Source organism: Theobroma cacao, chromosome 7, assembly GCF_000208745.1.
Source record: "Theobroma cacao cultivar B97-61/B2 chromosome 7, Criollo_cocoa_genome_V2, whole genome shotgun sequence".
Lineage (NCBI taxonomy): Eukaryota > Viridiplantae > Streptophyta > Magnoliopsida > Malvales > Malvaceae > Theobroma > Theobroma cacao.
In genome coordinates this window covers 9215447-9224644 of record NC_030856.1, presented here as the reverse complement: position 1 = coordinate 9224644, position 9198 = coordinate 9215447, and positions in this window count along the sequence as shown.

The following is a 9198-nucleotide window of genomic DNA, read 5'->3' as shown; positions in this document are numbered from 1 at the left end:
TTGCAACTTCCAGCGGTCTTGGCGTATAGCTTGTTGGAGTCATGATGTGTAGCTTGTTACAATCTTAACATGTAATGTCTATGTTACACGTATTGTTGCTCACTTTTTTTATTATTTTATTTCTTATTATTTTTGTAATTTTTCTATTAGTGCATTGAGATTTAAAAATTCCCAATGTAAAAGAATCTGTTGGTTTGTTTTGCTTTGGTAACTATGAGTGGAGTCCATTTTTCATTTTTCAAGACAATGCCATTGCATTAAATGGCAACGTTTTCTTCTTTGTAAAAGCCTTCATATAAAAATGCTGTTTTTTGTTATGATTAATGAATGAGATAATCTTCTTCCCCAAAAATAGTTTTCTCTCCTTTGTGTTTCCTTGAACTCCATTGTTACAGCTCCATATTCATAAGAAAAACTTTGTTATAACATGGTACTGGAGATTTAGTCATGTGAACCATTCTTATTTGAAGCAGATGGTTGTGCATAACATGGTTGATGGTCCTCTTGATATTTCAAAGGTTGATAAATTGTGTAGTACCTGTCAATTTGGAAAGCAAAGCAAAACTACATTTCCAAAGACCAAGAGTTGGAAGGCAATGCAAAAATTGTAGCTGGTATACACAGACATTGGAGGCCTCATTAAGACTTTGTCCCTCAATGGAACTCAGTTTTACTTATTGTTTGTTGATGATTTCACACGTTTCAATTGGATTTATTTTCTAAAACACAAGTCTAAAGCCTTGGCTACTTTTGTGAAGTTTAAAGCTACTATTGAAAATCAAGTCAATTTAACTATAAAGATCCTTAGAAGTGACAATGGGACTGAATATAGTGCTAAAGAGTTTAAGAATTATTTGAGTCAACTTGGTATTAGTCATTAGGTTACAAATGACCTATAATCCTCATCAAAATGGGGTCTTTGAGCAAAAAAACAGGATTGTTATGGAAATGGCTCAATGCTTGTTATTTGAGATGAGCTTACCTAAGTTTCTATGGGTAGAAGCTACAAATACTGCCAACTACCTACTGAATATGACTCATAGTAAGTCTTTAACCAACAAGACTCCTTATGAAGCCTGGTTAGGTATCAAACCTACTATAACTCATCTCAAAGTTTTTAGTTGTGTTGTTATGCCAAGATACCTGATACTAAGAAAGGTAAGCTTGATGAGAAACCATTGGTTGCAGTTCATCTTGGCTGTAGTGAAGTTTCTAAGGGTTATAGGTTGCTTGATGTAAAAACAAGAAAGCTGTTTACAAGTAGGGATTCAGATTTGATGAAAATGCCAAGTAGAATTGGGATACTAGTGCCATTAAAGCTACTACAAACAAAGACATTGTAACTGATGATGTATCAAATGTTGAAGAAGACTTGGAATCTCATGAAAACATAGATGAAGTTCCAATCAGAGGAACTCGATCACTATAAGACATATATGAGAGATGCAACATAGCCATTGCAAAACCAATTTGCTACTTTGAAGCTACTTTAGATGAGCATTTGAAACTGGCAATGAAGGCTAAAATGATGATGATAAAGAAGAACAACACCTGGACCTTGGTTGATAGACCAAAAAATTAGAAAGTTATTGGAGTTTAGCGGGTGTATAGGACCAAACTCAACTCTAATGGTTCTATTAACAAGCATAAAGCAAGATTGGTAGTCAAGGGGCTTTCTTAGGTATATGGTGTTGATTTTTTTGAGACTTTTGCCCTTGTAGCTAGGCATGACACTATCAAGCTACTGGTGGCACTTACAGCTAAGGAAAGATGGCTAATCTAGCATCTTGATATCAAGTTAGCATTCCTAAATGGCACCATTAATGTAGAGATTTATGTCAAGTAGCTTGAAGGATATGTTGAACCAAGGAAAAAAGACAAAGTCTGTAAACTTATCAAAGCTCTTTATGGGCTCAAGCAAGCCCTAAGAGCATTGTACGAAAGGATGGATAGTTACCTGTAGAGTCAAGGATTTTTCAGATGTGATAGTGAACATATTTTGTATGTTAAAAGCTCAAGTAATCTTGTTCAGGTAATAGCATCACTCTATGTTGATGGTTTGCTTATCATTGAACCAAATTGTAGTTTTATGCATGATTTCAAACTAAAAATGAAAAATAAATTTGACATGAGTGATCTTGGAAGGATGTCATACTTCCTTGGTTTGCAGATTGAACCAAAAGTTGATTGCATACTGATGCATCAGAAAAAGTATGCTTCCGAATTACTAAAAAAATTCAAAATGGAAATTTGTAAAGTAGTGGCAACACCATTAGCTACTGGTAACAAGTTTAGCAAGAATGATGGTGTTACAGAAGCTGATGAAACTTTCTACAAAAAACGAATTAGTAGCCTACCTTAACTCTTTGCATCCAGGTTTGATATCATGTATGCTACTAGTCTTTTATCTAGATTTATGCAAAAACCCTCTAAAGTACATATGACCGCAGCTTAAAGAATTCTTAGATACATTAAAGGAACTTTAAGCTATGGTTTGAAATTTAGTAGAAATGTGAAGCAAGAACTTCAAAGGTACTCAAACAGTGATTGGACTAGGAGTGTGGAAGATTCTAAAAGCACCAGTGATTATTGTTTCTCCTTTTGGAAGTGCTATATTTGCTTGGAACTCTAAGAAGTAGGACATTGTAGCTCAATCATATGTAAAAGCAGAATATATTGGTACTGCTTTAGTAGCAAACCAGGCAATTTGGTTGAGACAGATTCTTCAAGATCTAAAGTTTAACTATGATGAACCTACTACACTCTAGATTGACAACAAGTCAACCATCTTTATGGCAAAAAATCCAATAGATCATGGGAGGACTAAACACATTAGAATAAAATATCATGTTATTAGGGATGTAGTTAAAAATGATGAGATATCTATTACCCATTGCAGTACTGATGAGCAGCTAACAGACATTTTCACCATAGGGCTTGATAAACACAAGTTTGAAAATCTAAGAGCTAAACTGGGAGTCAGCAATTCAAGCTTCCAAGAGGTATGTTGAAAATGGAAGCTTGCTGCAAGCATGGTGTGTAACATCTGGTGGCCATGGGGTGTAACATCCAAAGACTTTGGTGTGTAACATCCAGAAGCTTTGGCGTGTAACATCTTAAAGCCTTGGTTTGTAACATTGATCATGGAGCCATGGTGTGTAACATCCTAGAGTAATGGCGTGCAGTTTCCAACAATCATAGCATGTAACAGTCTTGGCATATAGCTTGTTGGAGTCATGGCATGTAGCTTGTTACAATCTTAGCGAGTAATATCTGTGTTACATGAGTTGCTGCTTACTTTTTTTCATTATTTTGTTTTTTTTATTCTTGTCATTTTTCTGTTAGTGCATTGGGATTTAAAAATTTCAAGTGTAAAAGAATTTGTTAGTTTGTTTTGCTTTGGAGATTGTTAGTGGAGTCCATATTTCATTTTTTCATTTTTCAAGACAATGTCGTTGCATCATATGGCAATGTTTTTTTCTTTGTGGAAACCGTCATGTACAAAGGTTCTTTTTTGCTATTATTAATGAATGAGAGTTTTTTTTCCCAAAAATACCTTTTTCTCTCGGCTGTATTTCCTTGAACTCCATTGTTACAGTTACATATTCATAAGAAAAACTTTATTATAAAGTCTAACACTTGTCTAGCTTGCGTCCATATTCTGTTTAACTTCTTAATAAAGGTTGTTTTGACATTGGGGGAGCAAAAATAAATAAAAGGGGTTAAGTTTTTCTTTCTCCATTGTTAAGGGAGTTTTCTCTGTTCCTCTTTGCAGCAGGTCTTCCCCTTTTCCATGTGAAGAATAAAGTCAGGGAAAGGAAACTGAAGTTTTCAAAATTTTCAATCTAATAAACTGAAGTTTGAGCCAAAAAGTAACTTTTTACTATTTGAAAAATACAGTAATGTTTTAACCATAATTTTTCCAATCACATTTAATGACCCAACCAATCTCAGCCCATTTAACAATAGAGGTGCTATAAAACATTATGTTTTGTAGTATATCTTAGTCTTAAATATCTATAACGAAAGATATTAATGATGAATTTGACATCATATTTTAGTAATAATATTTGATATGATCATCATTAATAACAATGATCACAAATGAATTCAAAAATTTCAATTTAAACAACAATCTGAGTAAAACCTAGATTTAAATTTTCTTGTTCATTATTTCAAATGTATTTTTCTCAATCAAGGAGTCAAAATTTAATTGTCAAAGTCAACATAGTGAAAAAAAATGTGTGAAACAACGTCTAAGAAAATAAAACTGGAATTAGCTTTCCGTAGATGTCCAAAGTTGGCATGTCGGTGATATGTATTCTCTAGCCCAAGTACTGGAGACTCTGCTTCCAGCGTGCAAAATTGATTGAAATCGCGCAGCGGCAGCAGTGTTTCTAGATCTAAAGAATAAAAATAGGTAGGTAGATGGGAAGAGCGATTTGGGCAAACAGAGACATCAACATACAGAGATGATTTTATGGGTGTTGTGCAATTTACAAGCTGCATCATTGTAGAAAAGGACGGACCATACGGCTTAGTACATATATTATTATCACCAAAAATGAAGGAACTGGGAGGAAGGGAGCAATCATTCCTGCCCAGATTCGCGTTGATAACTTGTATCGTATTATGTTCATAAGAGATGTTTTGGACATAGAATCTCCCGTTTCATGACCAAAGTGGTGCGGTTATTATTGTCACACTCCAGCTCTAACCTATGGTCACCACACTTGCGAGGTTGGCTTGTTAATCGAAAAGGGTAGCTGATGTTAACGTCTCCACACAGAGTAAAACCGCAATCCTTGTTTGTGCTTCTGGTGATGCAAGCTTCCGGATGTAGAAATAAAGCAAGGGCGGCGATGAGGCCAAACCATGGAAGTTGTGCTTCTGGTTTTGGCATGCTAAATTTAACTTGGGTGGGAAAAGGGGAAAGGTGGGGGATGACTGATGAGGCGAACAAGTTTTAAGCCAAGGAAATATAGAAGCACTGACGAAACATTGTTCTTTTGGCAGTAAATGAAAGCCAGTGGAGAACAGTTGGTCAAGCTCGTAAATAAGAAATTTACGACTCTTTTTCTTATGAGCATTTCTTGCTTGCGCGTTAATTAGAGCTACTCAAAAAGTAACAGCTATTGTACAGGTAACTTAGCTTGTCTAAGAATTATAAACTTCAATATGTTTACATACTAAATTTCAAAGAAAGATTTTATTTGTAAATTGAATTTTAAAATTTTAATGTCAAATTATTTTGTTTGACGAAATGAAAATTGAAATTATTAAAATTCTTAAATTTGGATGAGCAACTTTGAAAAATCCTAATTATTTTCATTTCAAATTCTACCTTTTGACATTAAATTTGTGAAATTTCTTACTTTTTTTAATAAGATATTAACATTTATTCTGTTTCTCTTTAATTTTATGCAACCTTTTTCTTTTGAACTCTAACTAAAAAACTCATCTTTTAACTATATTTCTTGATTTTCCCCATAGTATTATTAGTAACATTTATAGATTTGTTATTTTAATGAACGATGGGAGTAAAATGGATATTTACTGAAATTAGAAAAACGAAAAAAATAAAAAGAGGTGAAATGAAAAGAGTGATACTCCAATCTTTCTTCATGTCTTAAAAAAATTAAAATCCAGAAAATAAAAAGGACAAACAAAGTTTACTTTTTTTTTTCAATCCAATGGAAGCTCAAGCTCCATGCTATATTGTCTAATCTTGGTTCGATTACATTTACACCAACAAATTTGAATATTTTTAAAACATATCAAATCTCTAAATTCGTAAATTTCCTTTGGTCACTTTATCCGACTTAATGGTAATGCCAGTTTTGACTTTACTAAGCATAAATTTGGATGCGAGACTGGCCATGCACCGGAGACTTTGGCGGTTGGGCTTAGGACATGAATCATAGGCCATGGAAAAACTCAATGAAAAATATAAAGGCAAAAACTTTTCCTACAAAAAATTTCCAAGAAATTGGGCTTTGAATAACTTGAATGCTTGATTTGTTAAAATAAGCCCAAAACAACAATGGTGACCCCGGGATTTGAGAGTCCCTCCAAAACTATTTCCGTTTTTGTTAAACAAGGTAAAAAGCGCTTGTTTCTATTTATGTTGAAAAACTATTTTGATGAATTATTAGTAGAGGTGTCAATATGAGCCTGGCCATTGGGTCAGTCTATTTTTTTATTAAATATGGAGTGGGTTGAGTTTGAAAATTTAGGCTCATATTATAATCAGACCTACATGGGCTAGCCCGTTTGATTAGAGGGCTGACTCGGGTTAGGGCAGGCCAGCCCGGTGGGCCAAAAAAAATGCTACAATGCCATTTGCCAAGACCCAAGAGGCCCAAGACCCTAAGTCCTTAATCGGCTAACCCTAATAGCTAATAACCCATCTATTCTATTCAATTGTTCTGGCCTTCTTTCTCACCTTTTCAACTACAACTTCTCGACTGTGGCTTTTCGAGAATCTTGACTTCTCACTGTAGCTTCTCGACTTCTCACCTTCTCAACTTCTCACTACAGCTTCTCGACTTCTCGCCTAGTCGCCTTCTCGGTTTCATTTCTCACTACCCATCCAGCATTTGGCCATCGGCATCAACACATCACTCTATCGCCCGGTCACCTTCAGCCGATCACCACTCCGGCACTTCCCACTCCCATCGCCATTGGCCATCGCAAATCGCACCACTCCTGCACCTGCCTAGTGCTCTAATCCTTTGAGTTTTCTCCTACTTGACGGACCCAAGACCCAACCCACTTCCTTTGATTTGTTGGAGAGCAGACAGCGGAGGCTTTACTTTTTTCAATTTTGGAGATCGGTTCCTCTTCAACTCTGCCAATGACATATCTCCTCATATTGCTTCTTTCATTAGTCATCAGGGCTAGGTTAGCATCTCTCCTCCAACAGCCTAGGTAAACCTCCAATAACTTTTAACAGTAATTAAACCTCCGATAACTTTAACAGTAATTTTGTAGAGAAAATTAAAAATGTTAGAAGTGGTTTAACTTTTGTGATGTGTTGCTGGACATTTCCATATCTTATGATAAAGAATATATCGGCATTTGTAGCAGTTATTTTATTGAACTAAGATGTTTTGTGTAAGAGTTTGAACTTTATTATTGTTGCTGTGTGAAGTCATGCTCAGTGTAAAACTCAAGTTATTTATTTTGTTCATGTTTCTACCCAATGTTTCACTAACACGATTGATGGCAAGGTAGCTTGTAGGCTGTAGTAGTCTTGAAATCTTGATATACCTCCTTTATCATAAATGGTTTAATCCTCTTACTAAACAATATGACAGAATAAGGTAAAAGAAAATTTATATCTTTTTTTATTTAAATGAATTACAAAGTTTGGTCATTCCAAGATGAACAATATATTAACACTAGAGAATGGATAAAATGAAATCTACAAGATGAATATGATAGTTCTAATTTCTACTATTTTTTTCCTTTATAAATGAATTCACCCTTGCCTACAATCCAACTTTTGAATTGGATCAATTAGTTTATATAAATTTTTAATATTTTTTATTCATGCTTATGCTATTTGAAGGTAACAGTGATGGATCAATAAGTTGAAAAACTGTATAAATGTGGATGATGAAGTGAACATTTTGAATGAGGATGAAATTCCCTCTCAATCTCTTATATCTGAATCTGAACAATTGAATAAGAGGGCCAAAAAAGAAACTTCAAATGTTTGGAATTATTTCACTAAAATAGGCAAAAAGCAAGATGGAGTAGAAAAGGCAACTTGGAACGATTGCAAAACGAAGTATAAGGTTGGCCCTAAACTTGGTGGCTCTAATTATGGCACTTCACATTTATGTCGTCACATTGATACTTGTAAATTCATTTCATATTTTAATCCACATCAAATGCTAATGGATTATGAAGGGAAAGTAAAGGCTAGAAAGTTTGATCTTAGGATTTCACGTAACATGCTTGTTGAAACCATAATTAAGCATGACTTGTCTTATGTTTTTGTTGAATATGATAGGATTAGAGCTTGGGCTAAGTATGTAAGTTCAAATGTGATGATGCCTTCTAGAAACACTACTGTATCTGATGTCCAAAGAATTCATTTAAGAAAAGAAACTTAAACAAGCCATGGCCAAGGTACCTAACAGAATTTGTTTAACTTCTGATGTATGGACAACATCTACTTCTGAAAGCTATATCTGTTTGATTGCTCACTTTGTCAATGAAAATTAGAAGTTATGTAGCAAATTACTCAAATTTTGTTGTATGCCTCCTCCATATACTGGAGTTGAATTAGCTGCTACTATATTTGATTGTTTGAACGAATGGGGAATAGATAGATAAGTTTTCTCTCTTACTTTAGATAATGCTTCTGCTAATGATAACATGCAAGGTATCTTGAAAGGCCATCCTTATTTGCAAAGTAGCTTGATTTGTGATGGTGAATTTTTTCATGTGTGTTGTTGTGCTCATATATTAAATCTTATTGTTCAAGAGGGCTTGAAAGTAGTCAATAAAGTATTGTTTAAAATTAGGAAGAGTGAAATATGTAAAGGCATCGGATGGGAAGATGCAAAAATCTCAAGAATGTGTTCAACATGTTGGTATTGATGCAGGTGTTGGGTTGCATTTAGATGTGTCAACTAGATGGAATTCAACATATTTGATGCTTGAAAGTGTAATCAAATATCAAAAAGTTTTTGCTAGCCTCCAATTTGTTGATAAAACTTATAAATATAATCCATCTGATGAGGAATGGGGGAAAGCAATGATAATTTGTGAATTCTTGGAGCCTTTTTATGAGACCACAAACTTGATATCCGGCTCATCTTATCCAACTTTCAACTTGTATTTCATGCAACTTTGGAAAATTGAATTGATTTTAAATGAGAATTTGCATAATGAAGATAAGGTTATCAAGGATATATCTCAAAGGATGACAATGAAATTTGATAAGTATTAGAAAGATTATAGTGTAGTGCTTGCATTTGGAGCTATTCTTGACCCAAAGATGAAGGTTGCTTTATTAAGATTTTGCTATTCTAAAATTGATGCTTCTACTTGTCATGAAAAGTTAGAAAATGTGAAAATAAAGTTGTACGGGCTCTTTGAAGAATATGCAAGCAACACTCGTGCAACAAGTACTCTTCTCACTCAACGAGTAATTTGCCTAAGCAAGTCGGAAGGGGAACTAAA